General features: G+C 37.6%; 1 long non-coding RNA gene across 6 annotated transcripts in view; it reads right to left on the bottom strand.

Moving 5' to 3' along the window:
• Positions 1-20865, bottom strand: part of LOC140639396 (uncharacterized) — a 103630-nt gene that overhangs the window by 56540 nt on the left and 26225 nt on the right. For 5 of the 6 annotated variants that reach the window (XR_012036125.1, XR_012036129.1, XR_012036126.1 and 2 more), the window contains one exon: positions 16562-16644. The exons of the other annotated variant lie outside the window; for it this stretch is intronic. This is a non-coding gene — a long non-coding RNA (uncharacterized lncRNA). The remainder of the gene's footprint in view (positions 1-16561; positions 16645-20865) is intronic. 6 annotated transcript variants of the gene reach the window in all.

Consider the following 20865-nt stretch of genomic DNA (forward strand, 5'->3'; position numbering starts at 1 on the left):
CCTATTACACTGTTTATCTTTTTAGGGCAATACCCTTAATTGTTTTGAATGACACTAAAAGACTCTTAATTTGAATATGAATGACTTGGCCATTTGCAGGTAAATTTTGGTTAACTCCATACTATGAATCAACCAATAATTTTTAAAGATTGTTTGCATTTACCTGTATGTATTTATATGTGTATGTGCATAATTCCATGCGCCTTTATGCACTTTCAAATCATATTAAAGACGCTGATCCTTGCTACTGTGAGCTATTTGGGAGAAGGATCTTCACTTATTTGCAAATAAGACAAAGATTACATGTTTTCCTTCATTCAGTACTAGAAACCAGGTTTTCCAAAGTCTCAACAGGATTCTTCTAAAAGCCTTGAAGACAATTAAAATGTGATGGCGATGGCCTGTGGCAGGTAAGGAAATTGTTTGCCATTCCCTGCAGATAGAAACACTGGGGAAATTCTGCAGTCTGAAAAATGGGAGGGGAGGCACACACAAAGGATTTTGAGAGGCTTAACTGTGAGGATGTAGATATAAACAGAAAGAGGCAAGTTGCTGGACAACCTTAAAATTCTTTCTGTAGGTAGGTATTTCAGTTGGATTTTCGGTTGCCATAGTAAACCCCTGAAGCAGAAGATGCTCTACCAAAATACCCTTCAACAGGGATATCATCTTATGTCACAGTGACAATAGAAAAGAAAAACTGCATAAAATGGGCTTATGGTTTTTTACTGCACCAGGTCCACGTTGCAATAAAAGGAATCAGGAATTTAATGACATACATTGTGTACCTACCAAAGTAGGGTGCTATGCTATTTATACATTTAGGAATTGGAAAGACAGATAGGATCCAATAAATGTAAACTTCCAAACATTACCAAAACTTCAAAGTTTTCTTATTGATGGAGCTGCCAGTTTCCATTAGTACATAGCACAACAGCTTTCTAAAAAGGAAAGGAATGTGGGATGTAAGAACCATGGTGACAGTCTCTAGAAAAGGTATATGTGGTCAGAGCAATCTACAAGGATCATGCTGTGTTTTCAACACTCCAGCCCTAGAAGCCTAGTATTTTCCTTTATTGCCTTCAGCACCTTGATGCTTAAAAAATATTCTTGTGTCTTCCTTTAAACCCTTCTCTGAATATGCATATAGACATCTCTTTGGGCTATGAGCTCATACGTGAAATAGGATCCTTGCCTTGATGAAACTGCATGGGAGACATCCAAGAAATATCTGCTCTAGGAAATGATTTGATGATTCAACAAGTTGGCACTCTTTCTTCTGAATCAAGACTGTGCCAGCCTTCGTGTCAGGGGCCACTGTTGGAAGGCTTGGCTTTCAACTGAACTGTAACATAGAGTCCTTAACTGCCCTGGTCAGTAAATGTCCAGCCGCTTTTTCTATCCATTTAGAGATCTTAACTTCAATCATCTGGCCAAAACGCAATCTGGGTAATCTATAAACCCAGAATTCCCCAATAATTTCACTTGGATGAGACATTGCATTTTCTGTCCTCTTTGCCCCCCAAACTTGCATCACATTACATGCTATTAAACATGTTCCACTACCAAGCTGGCTGAGGCAGCAGGTAGCACAAAAACTGTGCTTTGTACTCACTGACTCCCTTCAGAAGCCAAGTCTATAAACTGCTTGTTTATTTGGCAAGAATGCAAAAGGAGTGTCTTTCATTTCTTCCTTCCTCGTTTTCTACCTTTGAATTGCATTTGTCCAAAAGAATTCCACAGGTAATAAATAGATTTATATGAAAGGGGGTTCACAATGACATCTTGATTTTTTTCAATTAAAAGTATTTTTTATTAGGGGCACCTGGGTGGCTCAGTCAGTTAAGTGTCTGTCTTCAGCTCAGGTCATGATCCTGGGGTCCTGGGATTGATGAAGTTTTGGAATATAGGTGAGGTCCGGAGCTGATGACCAAGAAAGAATTCTTGAGACATCTTTGGTGCAAAATAGTAGTTTTATTAAAGCACGGGACAGGACCCGTGGGCAGGAAGAGCTGCTGCCCCGGGGCCTGTGAGGGGTAGCTGATTATATACCTGGGAATTGGGAGGGTATTGGGAGGGAATTGAGGATAGCTGTACTCTCTAAGGAATTTTGGAAGCATGGTTTCCAGGACCTTGAGGGGGCTAGCTACTGTTGGGAAAAGGTCACTTATTACCGTCCAATAAAACCTGAGTCATGAGACCCTTCAGATGTGTATCGGTGGACCATGTGCTTGGGGGATGATTGCCAACATGTATCTTAGGAGTTTAGAGATAAAGGAAATTTCTAAAGGAATTTTTATAGGTTAAAGTAGACTTACAGGCTCCTGGGAGTTGGGCAAAGATTGCCTTCTGCCCTTAGCAAAGTATGAACATCGAGGCAGTTGAGTCTGAAGAGGAATGTCCCTTTGCCTGTTTCAAGGACTTGTCAATGTGCTGCCCCAGGCTCGTGCCTTGTCCTCAGCTAGCCCTGTGTTCCCCCTTCAGGATCAAGCCCCATGTTGGGAATCCTTGCTCAGTGGGGAGTCTGCTTTTTCCTCCTCTTCTACCTCTCCTCCTGTTTATGCTCTCTATTAGTCTTGGAGTGCCTGAGTGGCTCAATCAGTCAAGTGTCCGACTATTGATTTTGGCTCAGGTCATGATCTCTGGGTAGTGAGATGGAGCCCTAGGTCAGGCTCTGTGCTCAGTGGGGGAATCTGCTTCTCCTCGTCTCCCTTTGACCTTCTCCCCACTTGCACTTGCGTGCACACATGCACATTCTCTTTCTCTCAAATAAACCTTAAAAATTTAAAATTTAGTCTCTATGTTGCTGTGTCAGAGAAATTAAGACTGGAACATACGGTTGTGTAGATGAGCTATAGTTTGCCTTTTAGAGATCTATGTCTAGAGAACAAGCCTTGAAAATCAATAATATTGATCTCTAAAGTACTCCCCCTGGAGAGTTCGGTGCTTATATAAATACATTTGACTTGTTTGCTTTCTTTATGGTCAGCATCCTTAATCCATAGCACCATCTTGGGTATTTTTGAAGACAAGTAAAAGAAGTTTTAGGAATGTCTTATGCTTGCCCCTAACACGACTAGAAAGCAACTGTACTATCACCGAGGAGACTAAACACACATAAAATGCCCACAAAACAGAACATGCTAAAATGCGGTAGAGAAAGCCGGTATAGAAGTCGTACTAACTGTATTTGAATCCTTACTCTACCACTTATTAGGTGTGTGATTCTGGGCAAGTTATGTAACTGCTCTATGCCTCATTGTTCCCACCTATAAAATGGGAATAATAACAGTTAACACATCTAAGGGTCTCAGGACAGGATATCAATATTAGGGATATTTATAAAATATTAAGTAAAAGATGCATGCAAACAAAATGTGAATTTTTGAAGGGAGAGTTTTCTTTGAGTTAGAATATTTAAGGGAGTTTCCATGGAAAGCTCAATGGATCAGGTTGAATTTGAGCTCTGAATTTCAAAATTAGAAATGTATTTTTCAAAATACATTGTATTTCAAATACAATGTATTTCAAAATACATTTCAAAATACATTTTCAAAAAATGTATTTTTTGCACTTACTGACTTCCTTCTGAAACCAAGTTTATATCCCATTGATCTGACAAGGATGTGTCAATAGTGCATCTCTATTTTCATGATTCCAAAATCAGAATTTTTTTAAAGAATGTTTATTATAAAACATATAGAACATACAGAAGTACAGAGAAGAAAATATAGTATTCCTTTATGCTCTGTTGATATATTCTTTTTGTTGTTGTTGTTGATAAATTCTTTATTTCCTTCCTGTCTTTTTTCTATGCATGCATTTTAACCAAAATGTGGTCATGGTGCATATATAGTTTTGTGTCCCACTTTTTCATTAAGTCCATGGGTAGCATTTTTTATTGTCATCACTTACTTTTAGAAACATTTTTTTAAATGATAACATCATATACCATCCTGTGAAATCTCTTGGTTATTTATTGCTATAATTTAGATTATTTACAATCTTCCACTATTATATGAAAACTGCGTGTATTTTGCTACATAAGTTTTGGTGAGTTTCTTTGACTTTTTTTTTTTAAGAACAGAACCTTATAAATGAATATACTGACTTAAAAAGACTGTGTTTTAAAAATTCTTTTAGAGTTTATAGTTAGAATTATTTCAGAAGGGGCAGCCTGGGTGGCTCAGCGGTTTAGCACCGCCTTCGGCCCAGGTTGTGATCCTGGAGTCGCAGGATCAAGTCCCACGTCGGGCTCCCTGCATGGAGCCTGCTTCTCCCTCTGCCTGTGTTTCTGCCTCTCTCTCTCTCTCATGAATAAATACATAAAATCTTAAAAAAAAAAAGAATTATTTCAGAAAAGTTAAACTAATTTACACTCTGCCTAGAAATGTTGAAGAGTTTATATCTCACTGCAAATTCACTATAATGAATATTATCATTCTTAAACATTTGTCGGCTTACTAGATAAAGCATAGCATTTTTCCTTAATTTATAATTATTTGCTTACTAGTGCAGTTGATTTTTTTCCATGTTTCTTTATTTTGGATTTCTCCATCTGTGAGAGTCTGTATCCCTTGTTCAGTTTTGAAGGGATGATTTTGATGTTCTTATGTACTTATGTACATGCATGAGCTTTTGCACAATAGTGAAAGTAACTCTTGGTCACATTTGAGCCAACTTATTTCTATTTGTTTTTCATGTATAGAAATTTACATTCTTATAAAGTTAGTTTAAGAATTTTTGACTTGTGATTTCTTTTAGGTTGTTAAATTTAGGTTGTTAAATTTGGTTTGTCTTAATAAAATCTAATTAAGAAATTAAATTTTTACTAAGGAGAGGTGGAAGAGATATTTCTTTCTCATTCTGATTTCTTTTCTCCTCTTCTCTCTCCTCCTTCTTCTAAAGAGTCTGTCAATCAAAGATGACTCATAGTTAATTTTGAAAAAATACATTTTTGTACCTTTTAAGTCTTTAACTCTTGGTTCACACCAGTATCTTACAGAGGCTGTAGTAGTCAAATAGTTAAGTAGAAAATATTTTCCTATGAGCTGGAAATAAATTATGGGCATTGCGTGACAAAGATTCAAACTTTAGAATAGCAATTAAAAAAAACCACACACATTTTGTTCTTGCTTGGTAGAATCCAGTCCTCTTTATTGAATTTGCTCTTGTGGCTGTTGGTTAGGCTCTGTTCAGTGGATAAATCTAAAATGCACATTGTCCTATCATTTGTTTTTCTAGGGGACATTGACTTCTATCCTCTACATTGCTTCCCAGCAGGTCTGCCATAAGTGGGGAAGAGTTGGGGGAAGTTTGTACAATCATATCTCACAGGAAGTTTGATGTAAAAGAGATTAAACCTTAGCATTGTTTCCCAAATTATTTTAAATGTCAGTTTAAGAGGCTTTTAAGGTTTTGGTTTTGTGTGTGTGTGTGTGTGTGTGTGTGTGTGTGTGTGTGTGTGTTTTGAATGGAAGTATTAACTAGAACTGCCAGGGGCAGTTAGTTTGAGAAAAGCAATACTGTGCATCTTAAATTGGGTAGAAATTTTTATGACTCAAATTCTTCATTTATTATACCCAGATGGTGGAACAGGCTGCTGTCTCTGATGCCCTGGTGGAAATAAACCATCAAGGGATACTTTTCTAAGACGGAAGCCTCACTAAGAAGTTTGAACATGGTGCCTTGGTTGCCTTTTCTTTGGCATTTTGACTGGTGCTTCATACTGCAGCATCTTTAACTTAAATGTGATTCATTGAATTCCCTGAGATTTAAAGCTCTTCCTGAAAATTGCAGTTGCCTATATGTACATTGGCTAAGGAATTAACTGAAGGTGTTGCTTTCCCAAGTAATTACCCACCTGAAACCTGAAAAAAGTGAAGCAATCATTTGTTCAGTTAACAAATTATTTGTTCCTTACCCATAAAGTACAAGATATCCTAATGCAGCCAGGAAAAGAAGTTGCCGGAAAAAAGTCAAGTATGAAAACTGAACAAACTATTTAAAAGTACTATTTATAAATCATATCTTAATGGGAAATTCTTTTGTTTTGAGAAAACCTTTACTTAAAAATTAAATATACTAACAAGCTATAAAAAACAAGGATAGAGAACAGACTGAGGGTTGCTGTAGAGGAAGTGGTGGGGGGATGGGCTAAATGAATGATGGGCATTAACGGGGACACTTGTGATGAGCACTGGGTGTTCTATGTACGTGATGAATCACCAAATTCTGCTCCTGAAACCAATACTACATTATCTGTTAATTAACTTGAATTTAAATAAAACTTGGAAAAAAATACTGATACAATGTGGCATTCTTATTAGTTTAATATGTATAGCACCTCATAATTATAAAGTGTGTTTACATATGATATCTCATTTAATTTATACAACATTTTAGTGGTAGATAGGGAAGACATTACCATCTTATTTTTACCCATCAATGAGTTGATAGCTAAAGCTACCTGCTAGTAAGAGATGGAGCAAAGAATCAAAAGTAGATCTTCTGAGACTTAGGCTGGCTCATTTCTTCTCTATTATAATGCTGAAGGAAAAGATAATGAATATAGCTACATTTGCATGTGTGACATCTTAGAGTTTAGGTGAATATTTTAGTGATAGTCGCTGTTACAGTTTTTCCTTTTAAAAATGAATGTAGGGGCACTGGGTGGCTCAGCGGTTGAGCATTTGGCTTTGGCTCAGGTCATGATCCTGGGGTCTTGGGATCGAGTCCTGCATCAGGCTACCTGAAGAGAGCCTGCTTCTCCCTCTGCCTGTGTCTCTGCCTCTCCCTCTGTGTCTCTCATAAACAAATAAAATCTTTTAAAAAAAGTTAATGTAAATTAAGGCATTGCTAGGATTTTATCTCTTAGTATAAATGGGTAAGTAGCTATGGTTTAACTATGATAAAATAGCAGAAAAATATGTCATAATATTTTAAGTTTAAACATAGAATATTTATTATTGCAGATTTTTTTTTTTAGGAAGGAAACCCCCAGGTTTGGTTTTATCTAAGCATTGTATCAGGATTTCCTTTGTTGTTTTTTCCTATTTCATTTTCTAGTACAGTTTATTGGGAGTTGCAAAGCTGAATTGGCAAATAATTATAGCCACAATTATCTAATTTTGCTGCTTCCTAGGTAAAAGGATTTCCTCTCTGAGGGTAATGTGGGTAGACAATGATAGGCTGGGTTGTATGCTGCTGAAACCACTATTGTATGTCATAAGAATGAGCAACAGATAGAGAGTTTTGGTTGTTTGAGTTAGTACGGATTTCTGCTAAACCCAAAGCTTGAGAAAAATTCTACTCATGGTCCCCTTTCTCAGTAGAAAACAGATGGGAAGAGTACTGCCATCATTTATACTTGGAATACTGTGCAACATGGATGAAGACCTGGAAAATAATTGCCTGATGGTCAGAAAATCAAGGAACTAGAACATAATTCAATTCAACAAATGTTTATCAAGTGCCTCTTCTGGGGCAGGCACAGTTCTGTGACCTAGGACTACGGCAGAAAGCAAGTGATATACAGCCTCTGCAGTCATGGAACTACAGGCTAGGGGAATTAGTGATACTAAACATTCCTCATTACAAGGATGAGGAATTATATAAATAAAAAAGGATAGGGGACTATAGGAATGAAAAGTAAGGGGATTTAATCTAGTTTGTGGATGGAAGGAAGACTTAAATCTTTTAAACTTTAAAAAATTCTTAGGAAAAAAAGCAGAAGAATTTAGAAAAGCCTGGGACACCTGGGTGGCTCAGCAGTTGAGCCTCTGCCTTCAGCTCAGGGCATGATCCTGGAGTCCCAGGATCCAGTCCCACATCGGGCTCCCTGCATGAAGCCTGTTTCTCTCTCTACCTATGTCTCTGCCTCTCTCTCTCTCTCTCTCTCTCTCTGTGTGTGTATGTGTCTCATGAATAAATAAATAAAATCTTGTGTGTGTCTGTGAGGATGTTTCTAGAGGGGCATCTGAGTGGTTCAGTCTGTTGACCATTTACTTTTGCCTTGGGTCTTAATCTCAGTGTCCTGGAATGGAGCCTTACATTGGGCTCCCTGCTCAGCAGGGAGTCTGCTGCTCCCTCTCTCTCTGCTACTTCCCCTCCATTCATGTTCTGTCTCTCATTTTCTCTCACTCTCAAATAAATACATAAAACCTTAAAAAATATTTCTAGATAAGATTCACAGAAGACTGAATAAAAGAGATTGCCTTCCCTAATGTAGATGACCTTCATCCAACCAGTTGGGTCATAACTTAGAATTAACATGATTTATCAGAAGCATAATGTTACTTAAAGCTACTTAACATTAAGCTAATAATTATTAAAATTTTAAAACACTTACTGAATTTTAACAATATTGATTTCATGTTACCACTCAGCTGATAGAGGAATCTATCAACCATAAATATATTTTTATGTAACTACACAACTATCTATATGAATCTATCTACTATATATTGCCATAGTTAAATCAAGAATGGGATATTGTAGAAAGGATGAATCATGAAAATAAATACAATTGTCTAGGAAAAGCATGAGTTATCAGCCAGCCAGTAAACATTAGTAAATATGATTTATAGTATTAGGAGCGGCAAATGTGTGGTGAAAGCAAAAGAAATAGAAAGTGTGGTGCTTTTCCACACAGAGCTTACAATCTCATCCTTAACCAGATCAAATACCTTGACTATACCACTAAAGGACTTTGGGACTAGTAGAAATTTCATCTGTGCAAACCAAAACTTACATGGGAAGGGACATGGGGCAGGAGTGCACAGAGGTAGGTTGGATTAATTAATTGAAGACATTTTTATTAAGAGCAAACCAGACTGAGGCATTCCTGCTAACAAAGGGGATTCAGCAGTGAGCAAGAGATACAGTCCCTCTTGGAGTTTAGGTATATGACGTAACTAGGAGCTAGTAAACAAATAGTCTTCCCTAAATTTTTCAGTGATGCTTGTGCTAAGTGTCTAAAGGAGTTTAGGTGCTGTGAAGGTGTAGGAGGAAAGTTAGGAAAGGCTTTTCAGAAGAAGTGAGTTTTCAGCTTTGACAAGAAGGAAGAACAGGAATTAACCCAATTAAGGGAGAAGAGGAGAGCCTCATTATTAACAGAGGGAAGACCTCCATGAGTAAAGGAGATCAACTCCTCTGAAAAATGGAAAGAGTAGTATGTGTGGTGCATGGTGAGATAGAGAGAATGTAACAGGATATGCTAGATTATGTGGACCTTGTAGGACCCTAAAAACATTAGAAGACCACTGCAAGTCTTCAGTAAAAGGGTGATATGATCAGATGTTCATTTTAAGAAGACAGTTCTATCATGTGGCAGATGGACCATAGGAGATGAAGAGTGAAAACATGAAAAACATTACAGGTGGCACAGGCCTCAGGGAATAGTGGATCAGCCCAGAGTGTTAGTGATGCATGTGGAGAGAAGAAGATGGATAAATACATTTGTTGTCGAAGTAGAATCAATAGAGCAATTAGATGCAGGGGACTATGATAAAGGAGAAACCAAAGTGACTCCAGACTTTGGGTGTGAGTGTCTGGAAGGTGGTAGAGTCATTTATTAATCTGTGGAGGAAGATAGAGGGATGAGTTTTGAAGAGAGAATAAGATTTAAACCAAGAATATTTCTTGCAGGAGATGAGAAGTGAGAAAGTACTCCACCAATACCAGAAGAAAATGCTATAGAGAGGCATGAAGGCAGAAAGAAGGCCATTGATAAATGTGTCTGTTTACAGAAGAGTGAAGAGAAAGGAGGAATCTATTGTAATGAAGAAAAGGGGAAGACACCCTTAAAGGAAAGGCAGATATATTTGAAGTCAACCTTCGTTGAGCCTATGAAGAGATGGTCCTGAAGATCATAGCTTAAAGGTTAGGGTAGAGATGATCCCAATGTCAGGGATGCCTGGCTGGCTCAGTGTGGAGAGCACTCAACTCTTGATCTCAGGGTTGTGGGTTCGAGCTCCACACTGAGTATAGAGATTAGTTTAAAAAAAGATTATCCCAATTCTTTGCTCATGTGGCAGACAGGAAGGCACTTTTATTCAATTTGACACCCTGAAGAGATCCAATGGTGACAAAAAATAAATAGAGCCAAATACTTTTCTTGGATATTCAGTTCTATACAAATACTAGTAGTATGGCAAAAGGGGTTGTAAATAGTAGAGAGAAGGACTCCAGTTATCAGAAACCTTATAGGAGCTGGTTTAAAAACAAGAACAAGAGCAACAGTAATAGCGAGGAATACAACTGCTATTCATGGTGCTTCTAATATGTGCTCACCAAGCACTTACCATACTTGACCTCATTTAATTTGTGCCATCACTTTATAAGTATATATTTAAATCTCCATTTGCAATTAGAAAATAGAGCTCAGTGATACAGTTAACTTCCCAAGAATTAAGCAACTAAGAAGTGGTAGAGGCAAGATACAGGTCCAGATTTGATTAACTCTAAAATCCTTGTGCTTTCCCACTAATCACTCCACAACACTTCTGGCCTCAGGAGGAAACATCAGGAAACTCATGGTTTATATTTGCTCCAGGAGGAACCTGGAAATGGCTCTGAGTGCCCGACCTATACCAGGCTTCTAGACCCATCTGGGGTCCTGCTGTAGTGGAAGTAGCTGCTTAAGGATGAAGGGTACTTGAGAGGGACGAACATAAGAATAGGGAAGGAACAGAAGTCTCTCCATTTCTTCACTCCCCAATACAGTCAACTATCTGGATTTAGACTTTATACATTGATCACTAACTATTCTGGTTTCATTTTCTGAATTTCTAGGGTAAGAAAGAGTTTTTGTCCAGACAGCACTCACCTCCCATCCTACATGCCTTTCAGGAAGTGATTGTACTGGAATTTGAATCCAAGTCTAGTAGAATTCCAAAATGCATGAGCTTTGTCACACCCCACACAGACCTTTGTGAGACCGGAGAAGGTCAAAAGGACAAAGACAATGACTGCAGAGGAACCTTTTAGTTTGAACAGCCAAGACGCAACGGCTTCCATGGAGGTTTGTGACTAGAGGGAGCTAGAAAGTCTAGAATTTAAACCGTACTCCACTGGCCACAGATAGACAATGACCTCAGCTCCTTCCTACTTTATGGAAATCCAGCTTGTGGTATATATCACAGGAATGTCAAGAATGAGGTTTGTGGCCTCAGCAATTTCATTGTTAAAAGCCATGAGCCGAAGTATAGGATAGTAATTATAGTAGAGAAAATGGATTTTACCAAGTTTAACTCAATTTAACACTGTATCTTAACAAATCTTGAGTTCCAAACCAATCCCCCACTCATTGGGGATTCAAGTTCACATGTCTTTGCAACACACAGCTTCCTGCCACTAAGGAAAAAGGGCTTTAGAAGACTTACAAGGCTTCATAGACGTCAAATAAGTCTTATGAAACAACATGTTCACGTGTTAAGTGTAAATGAGTCAGAAACATAAGGATTAAATTTCCTTAAAATACACAGGGGTTTGAAAATGAAGGGAAAAATGCTGAGGGCAAAACGTGTTTTGGATTTTGGCAAACCCAAAACATTTGAAAAAAAAATGGTTTGATGTTTGATGAAACCTAAATACAGCAGAGTTTGCTCATCTCTTATTATGATGAAGGCCAATAAACCATTTTTGTGTGAAAACAGAATCCCATTGGAACTGCATGTGGACCCTCACTACTGTAGAATTTGACTGATTTTTTTCATTTCATTAGTTCACAAACTTCCTTACTCACACAGTGGTTGGTGGTCTCCCCCGCATGAGTTCTCAGCAAAGACATAATAAGAGAATACTGGAGAAGATGTCTGGGATTACTAAAACTTCATTTGTCTTATAAAATGTACTTCAGGGCATAACCACTATACAATAAAACATTAACATAAATCATCAAAATAGAATCATGCCTTGTCAAGATAAATAAGAGGAATGTGTTTCATGTGGCATGTCCTCATTTCTTTAAATTGGTTTGTTCACATGCTAATCTGCAAAACTGAACAATCAGACATTCTGGGGTATGAATTATGGCAGTGAGATTTCTCCATTCATAGATTTCGTGTCACTACTCCTGATTTTCACTGAAGTTTCTAAAGTAGTCATAAAGATGGGAATAGGGTCTGGTGGATCCTCTAGGAGCCATGGCAGTAGTAGGAGGTGAAAACAGATGGCAATACTCTTTTTCTTCTTGAAGTGCTTTCTTAGGGTCTATGTGAGATCAGAATAGGAAACATCATTTTTATTCCTCCAGTCTTAGATTTCTCATGCAAATAGAGGCTCCCTCGTGAAAAGTATTCTGTCCGGATTATTTGGGTTGGCCTTTAATTTGAACTGAAATTACTTTATCCTTGTGATGCTCTAGTAGTCAGATTTGTGTGACAAGCGACTCACTTTTTAAAAGACTTTCACAATGTGTATCAAGAAATGTTTCAAAGACAGATATAAAAATAACAAGAGGGACCATGGATTGAGCGAGTGCTATGTGCCAGCCCTTATGCTAAGCTCATTGCATACACCACACTTTTGAAAGTTCTCTGAGAGAGGGATCCCTGGGTGGCGCAGCGGTTTGGCGCCTGCCTTTGGCCCAGGGCGCGATCCTGGAGACCCGGGATCGAATCCCACATCAGGCTCCCGGTGCATGGAGCCTGCTTCTCCCTCTGCCTGTGTCTCTGCCTCTCTCTCTCTCTCTCTGTGACTATCATAAATAAAAAAAAAAAAAAAAAAAAAGAAGAAAGTTCTCTGAGAGAAACAAAATCATCTCCATTCTGCAGATGGGGAAACAGAGAAACAGACGTTCACTGAACTATATCATGGTGGTAGAGTTAGTATTTCAACTATTCATTTATTTGAATGGTTACAAAACAATTGATTTGCGTCAGGCATTATGCCAAGTGTTGGAATAAGACATATCTCCTGCCCTCACAGACTTTACATTCTAGATGGGAGAAGACCTTTCTGATCCGAGAACCTCATTGACCACTGTACACATTTGTCATGGTTTTTAAGTATAATGAGACAGTAGTAAAGACTTCATATTGATTTATCTTGGACTTGGTTCATAGGAAAGTGTTACGGGGAAAAGGCCATTGGGGAGATTATCATTGTGGAGACAGAGGAGAGTTGCCAAAGCAGAAAAGAAAACCCCTTATGTAGGAAATCACCCTTCTGCATTTTACGAATTAGATTACTCTGAATTTAAAACCATTTCTAAATACACAATATTGACTTGGACCTTAAATTTTTAAGAATTGTAGGTCTGGAAGATGTCCCTCCTGCTCTATATGTTCAGCTGAAAAGAGCTTTGTTTTATAGTGCTGTTAGCAAATACTTACTGCCATCCTTGTGATTTTCCTGACTTATTTGAGGTTTTATTGATTTGAGGGTAAATTATCAGTGAAAAAAGCTTTCAACCCAGAAAGCTTTGGATTGAAAACTTGAGCTGCTTGTTTTTAATCCTCCAGGGTATAAGAATTTTGGCATGAAAAAGGATCTACACTAAACTTCTCACTTTTATGAAACCGAGAAACTAAGGTTAGAGATTTGAAATACATAACAGTCCTCATGAGAGCAGGCCTGGTCTAACTCTCATGTAAAAGAAGCAATAATGATCTTCTTTGGACCAAGTTGTACTGACCACTCACATGTTGGAGTCACTCTTGCCCTTAAGATTTACATGGTATTGGGATCCCTGGGTGGCGCAGCGGTTTGGCGCCTGCCTTTGGCCCAGGGCGCGATCCTGGAGACCCGGGATCGAATCCCACATCGGGCTCCCGGTGCATGGAGCCTGCTTCTCCCTCTGCCTGTGTCTCTGCCTCTCTCTCTCTCTCTGTAACTATCATAAATAAAAAAAAAAAAAAAAAGATTTACATGGTATTATTTAAAAATTCCATTCCGTGGTCATAGGAAGTCAAGCATGTTCCTAAAGTTTTCTGCAAATTTTTGCAAATTTCTAAGGGCTCACATTCCCATGCCCACCTCTGGCTCCACACTGCAGCTGCTCCCATATTAGCTCTGATTATAGATGGATCACCTGTCACATTATATTCCTATTCCATGATGTGTTGACCTACACTTAGAACTCAGAACTTTTACTTGATTTCACACTCTTACATACACAGAGGAAGACCCAAGCAAACAAACATTTATACGAAATCTTTATGTATTTATGAGACTTCACTGAGGTTTTGGTAAGATAGAAAGTATATTCACAAAGTCGTGCAACAATCATCACTGCCTAATTTTAAAAGATTTTCATAACCCCAGATGAAGACCCATACTCTTTAGCAATTCTCATTCCTCTGTCTCCATTCCCCGCCCTGGCAATGGTTAATCTACTTTCTGTCCTTATGTGTTGCCTATTCCGAGCATTTCATATAAATGGAATCATGTAACATATATATAATCTTTTGGGTCTAGCTTCTTCCACTTAGCACAATGTTTTCAAGCATCATCCATGCTGTTGTATGCTTCGGTACTTCTTTCTTTTTTATGATGGAATAATATTCCATTGTATGGATAGGCCTGTGTACCCTTCACCAGCTGATGAGTATTAGGTTTGTTTTCAATGCTTAACTATTGTGGATAATGCCCCTATGAATATTTGTGCAAAAATTTTTGTATGAACATATATTTTCAATTCTTTTGGGTATATCCCTAGAAGTGGAATTGCTGTGTTAAATGGCAAGTCTATGTTTAACTTTTTGAGAAGTTGCTAAACTATTTTTCAAAGTGGCTGTACCATTTTACATTCCCACTGACAAGGGATGAGAGTTTCAACTTTTCCACATTATTGTCACACATTCTTTTTCTACACATTATTTTTACTATTGCAGTCATCCTAGTACATGTGAAGTGGTATCTCATTATGGTTTTGATTTCCATTTCCCTAATGATTAGTGATGTAGAGTACATTTTCAGGTGCTTAGTGGCTTTTCTATGTCTTCTTTGAAGAATGTCTATTTGAATCTTTTGCCCACTTAAAAAAATGTATTGTCTTTTTATTGTCAAGTTGTAATAGTACTTCTGCTAGACCTTTATCAGAAATATAATTTACAAATATTTTCTTCTGTTTTATTGGTTGTTATTTCCCTTTTTTGATAGTGTCCTTTGAAGCCCAAAAGTTTAAAATTTTGTTAAAGCCCAATATGTTTAGTTTTCCTTTGGTTGCTTTGCTTTTGGTATTATTCCTAAGAAACCATTCCCTAATCTAAGCTTATGAAGGTTTACACCTACATTTTCTTCTAAGAATTTTATAGTTTTAGCTCTCTTATTTAAGTCTTTGATCCATTTTCAGTTAACTTCTATATATAGTGTGAGATAAGGGTCTAACTATTCTTTTGCATGTGGATATTCAGTTGTCCCAGCACCATTTGTTGGGAAAACTATGCTTTCCATATTGAATTGTCTTGGCATGTTTGTCAGAAAACCTCCTGACTATTAATTGTATGGGTTTACCTCTATGTTCTTACACAGCAATTCTGCAATCTCCAGCCCTCCCCTGCAAATTTAGCTCTGGATGTTCCTTTGCATGTTCAGGGAGCTTACTAAAGTATGAATATACTTCTCCCAGGTGTGCCTCTGATTAAGGTATTAGACAAGAATTAATCTCTAACATAGTGAGAATGGGGAGTGAAGGGGAAGGATGGCTTCCTTGTCCTTCTGGTCACACAAGAATTGACAATATTGTATTGTAGCCAAGTGGTTGATCAGAAAGTCGCACTAGTTGTGTGATTTGGAACAATAATTTAACTGCTTTGAGCCTCAATTTTACTTTCTGTAGTGTATATCTTATAGTAGTATTTCTGTGTGGCAATTCCTTCCCAGAATTTCCCAGGGAATGTATGCTTTCTTGAATCTTAGAACCTGTGAGAAATCAGTTGAGAAATTGGGAAAATAGCACAAACTATTATAATTCTCTTATGAGAATTAAAACTTAATAATAAACAAAGAAATATTATAGGCTTTAAGATAATCACTGATGTCGCATTGAAAGCAAGAGCAGGAACTGCTATCAGAATGAAAGTCAAGATAGACATTTCCAGAACTGTGCCAGGACCGTGTAGGAGAAAAACAGCCATAATTGAATTCTGCTCAGCCCAATATAGCATGTGTCTATTGATTACTTGAACTGAGACTAGTCTGCACTCAGAATTGCTATAAATGTAAAATACAATTTAAAGACTTAGTGGGGGAAAATAATGTGAAATATCTCTATAATTCTTATTGATGACATACTGAAATGATAATATTTTGAATATTTTGAGTTAAACATATTACTAACATAAATTAGGCCTGATTTCTTTTCTATTTTTAATCTGGCTCCTAGAAAATTCAAATGACATAGGTGGCCAGCATATGTAGCTTGTGGCTATTGTCATATGTAGTAGGAAAATTATTATATAGTCCCGAGTTACCAGATCTCTGGTATATCCACACTTTCTCCCAGTAATTCAATCAAACACTAATCTAACTGTTATTGTGATGCGATTTCGGAGATGTAAGTAAGGCCTTAAATGTGTTGGCTTTAAGATGGGGGAATTATCCACATGGATCTTACCTAGTCACAGGAGTGTTTTAAAAGCAGAGAGTTTTCTCTGGCTAGTCACAGAAGAAGAAAACGGAGAGAGCACTCCAGCTGGACTGGAAGAAAGAAAAACATCCAGGTTGTGAATTGCCTCTGGGGCCACAGGCAATGAACTGTGGGTGGTCTCTAGTAGCTAAGAGTGGTCCCTGGCTGACAGCTAGCAGGAAAATGGGGACCTCAGTCCTAAAACCACAAGGAAATAAATTCTTTCAACAACCAGTGAGCTTCGAGAGGACCCTGAACCCTTTGATGAGAACTGTGGCTTTTGATTTCAGCCCCAGGGACCTAACTTACAGAAACTATGAGATAAATTTGTGTTATTTTAAGCTGTCAAATTTGTGGTGATTTGTTACACAGCAATAGAAATCTAATGAAGCATGTTACAAGAGCTTGTTTGTGGCTCTCTCTGTGACTAATAATGAGTCATTCTTGTGAATAAAATAAGTATCAATAAATTTGTATATATGCTATACTTCATACAAATCCTATGTATTTTAAGAGAGAATGCGTATGGAAGCAAAGTAAGTCCTTAAGTTAGCTGTTTTGACATATGATTCTGTGTAGTGCTGTTAATCTTGCTAGAATATCTGAATGTTAGGTTTTTCCAGCATTATTCAATAATTTTTGCTGGCTTTTTCCAGTTTCTGAATATTCACTATAGGGCATAATTCTTTATAAGTTTGTCTAAAATATGTTCTTTATAGTTTGTCTAAAATACTAAGACAAAACAAAATAAAACAGCAACCACTACTAAAAGCTTTTCCTTGGTAAATATCACTAACATACAGAATAATTTATGATTTCAGGAACTCACAAACATTTCTGGGATTTCTGATTTTTTGTTTCCTAAAGATTAGTATCTATTGGGAATTTGGAAAAACTGTTTAGTGTTGCTATAAGGATTAAATGAATTAATGAATGTAAAGTACTTAGGCCTGGTCCTGGACAGTGTTAAGTGCCCAACACATGGTATTTATTATTAGTCTCTAGCCTCAGACACATAAATAATGGGAACATAAAGTTGACTATGAACATTTATGTATGTAACTGATGAGATAATAAGAAAGTAAATGATCATTTTCCCCTGCAAACCCATGTCTATCTTCTTACCATTATAAAAGAGTGTGAATTGAGTTTGGAGAGTTTGATATGATTTTATTTGCTTGTTGCTAATAACAATAATAAAAATGCTTTGCAGGATCTGACAATAATCAAACAATTAGTTTGATTCTGCTTTTTGTTTATTTTTTTAAGATTTTATTTACTTATTTGAGAGTGAGAGAGCATGAGCTGGGGGAGAGGCTGAGGGAGAGGGAGAAGCAGGCTCCCTGTTGAGCCTGGAGCCCAATGCAGGTATCAATTCCAGGACTCTGGGATCATGACCTGAGCCGAAGGTAGATGCTTAACCAACTGAGCCACCCAGGCACCCCAGTTTGTTTATTTTTTAAATTCCATTTATGAGTGGAATTTTGTGGTATTTGTCTTTCTCAGTCTGACTTATTTCACTTAGTATAACACCCTCTAGGTCCATCCATCTCTCAAATGGCACGATCTAGTCCTTTTTTTGACTGTGTAATATTCTATTGTGTTTATGTAGCACATTTTCTTTATTCACTCGTCTATTGATGGACAGTTAAGTTTTTTCCATGTCTTAGTTATTGTAAATGATGCTGCAGTAAGCATAGGGGTGCATATATCTTTTTAAATCCGTGTTTTTGTTTTCCCTGAGTGGGAATTTCCAATGGTAGACTTATTGGATCATACGGTATTTCTGTTTTTAATTTTTCCAGTAACCTACATACTGTTTTCCACAGTGGCTGTGTCAATTTACATTCCTACCAACTGTGCATGAAGGTTCCTTTTTCTCCATGTCTTCACCAACACTTTTTGTTTCTTCTTGATTTGGGTCATTCTAACAGTCATCTATCTTATGGTTTTGATCTGCATTTCCCTGATGATTAGTGATGTTGAGTATCTCTTCATGTTTCTGTTGGCCAGCTGCATGCATGCTTTGGAAAAATGTCTATTTAGGTCCTCTGTCCATTTTTTTTAATCTCTTTTTTTAATATTTTATTTTTTTTATTTATTCATAGAGACAGAGAGGGAGAGAGAGGCAGAGACACAGGCAGAGGGAGAAGCAGGCTCCATGCAGGGAGCCCGACGTGGGACTCAATTCTGGGTCTCCAGGGTCACACCCCAGGCTGCAGGCGGCGCTAAACTGCTGTGCCACAGGAGCTGCCCTCTGTCCATTTTTGAATCAGATTTTTTTTGGTGTTGATTTGTATAAATTCTTTATATATTTTTGACATTAACTCCTATTGGGTATATCATTTGCAAGTATCTTCTCCTATTCAGTAGGTTGTCTTTTTCCTTTGTTGATGGTTTCCTTATTGTGCAAAAGCTGTGTGTGTGTGTGTGTGTGTGTGAGAGAGAGAGAGAGAGAGAGAGAGAGCTCTATACCCAATGTAGTGCTTGAACTCATGATCCCAAGATCAAGAGTTGCATGCTGTACAAACTGAGCAAGCCAGGCATTCCTGTGCAAAAGCTTCTTATTTTGATGTAGTCAATCCCAATAATTTCCTTTTGCTTTTGTTTCCCTTGCCTTAGAAGATGTATCTAGGTAAATGTTGCTATGACGTCAGAGAAATAACTGCCTGTGCTTTTTTCTAGAGTTTTTCTGGTTTGGGGTCTCACATTTAGGTCTTTAATCCTTTTTGAGATTATTTTTGTGTATGGTGTTGTAAAGTAGTCCAGTTTCATTCTTTTACACGTAGCTCTCTAGTTTTCCCAACATCATTTATTGAGAAGACTGTCTTTTCCCCATTGTATAGTCTTGCCTCCTTTGTCATAGATTAATTGACCATATACATATGGATTTACTTCTGAGGTCTCTATCCTTTCTCTTGATCTATGGGTCTATTTTTGTGCCAGTACCACACTCTTTTGATTATCATAACTTTGTAGTATATCTTGAAATCTGGAATTCTGACACCTCCAGCTTTGTTCTTTTTCATTACTGCCTTGGCTATTCAGGGTTCCATACAAACTTTAGGATTATTTGTTCTAGTTTTGTGAAAAATGCTGTTGGTATTTTGGTAAGAATTGCATTGAATCTGTAGATTGCTGTGGGTAACATAGACATTTTGACAGTATTAATCCTTCCAATTCATGAACATGAAATATCTTTCCATTTGTATCATCTTCAATTTCATTCATCAGTGTATTATAGTTTCAGAGTACGGGTCTTTTGCCTCTTGGTTATTCCCAGGTATTTTATTCTTTTTGGTACATTTGTAAATAGTGTTGTTTTTAAAATTTCTCTTTATGTGACTTCATTGTTAGTGCATAGAATGCTACTGATTTCTGGGCATTAATTTTTGTATCCTGCCATTTTACTGAATTCATGTATTACTTCTACGAGCTTTCTGTAGAATCTTTACAACTTTTTACAATATATCCATGATATATTCAAAGTGCTGAAACGAAAAAACCTACTACTGGCAAGATTATCATTCAGATTTGAAGAGCTTCCCTGACAAACAAAAGATAAAGGAATTTTCATCACTAAACCTGCCTTGAGAGAAAAGTTAAAGGGACTTCTTTAAGTGGAAAAGAAATGGAAATCAGTCATAATTAGACAGAGGGAAAATATGAATAAAAAGATGTAAAATATGACAATATATACATAAAATGAGAAGGGAGTAATAAGGGAAGAGAAGGAGAAAAAATAAAACAGTAACAATTTAAAAAAGAAAAAAAAAACTTGTTTGTTTTCTGTTCCTTAGCACCACTGTGTGGCTGGTGGGGGCTTGCAGACTTTGCATTTGCTGAGGTCCTAAGCTCACCATGAGCTGGTCTGCTCTGGTCTGGGCCCTTGAGGTGGAAGGAGAGAGAGAATTCCCACATTTCCACAGCCCCTCTAAACACAGCTTCTCTTCTGTGTCCCACTGTATCTGGGGCTGGTGTGGACCTGTGGATCCTGGGCTTGCTGAAGTCATAAGCCCATCCAGACAAAAGGACTGGCCCACAGTCCTGTCCATGCTTCCAAGTGTGTGAGAATAGAAACCTTGTTGTTCTCCAATCCTTCTGATCTGGAGAACTTTTCCACAGCTCCTCTGCTGCTTGGCAGTGTTTTAGTATTGTCTCTTTTATATGTTAGTTACTCTTTTAAATTGCAGCATTTTTTTTCTGTGCCCAGGGATGAAGAGATCTGTTCCTGGCCCCTCAGTCCTATCCCTCCCTACTGCTGTTCCCAGTTGGGGGGTGCAGTTTCCCTT

This window comes from Canis lupus, chromosome 9 (genome assembly GCF_048164855.1).
Source record: "Canis lupus baileyi chromosome 9, mCanLup2.hap1, whole genome shotgun sequence".
Classification (NCBI taxonomy): Eukaryota; Metazoa; Chordata; class Mammalia; order Carnivora; family Canidae; genus Canis; species Canis lupus.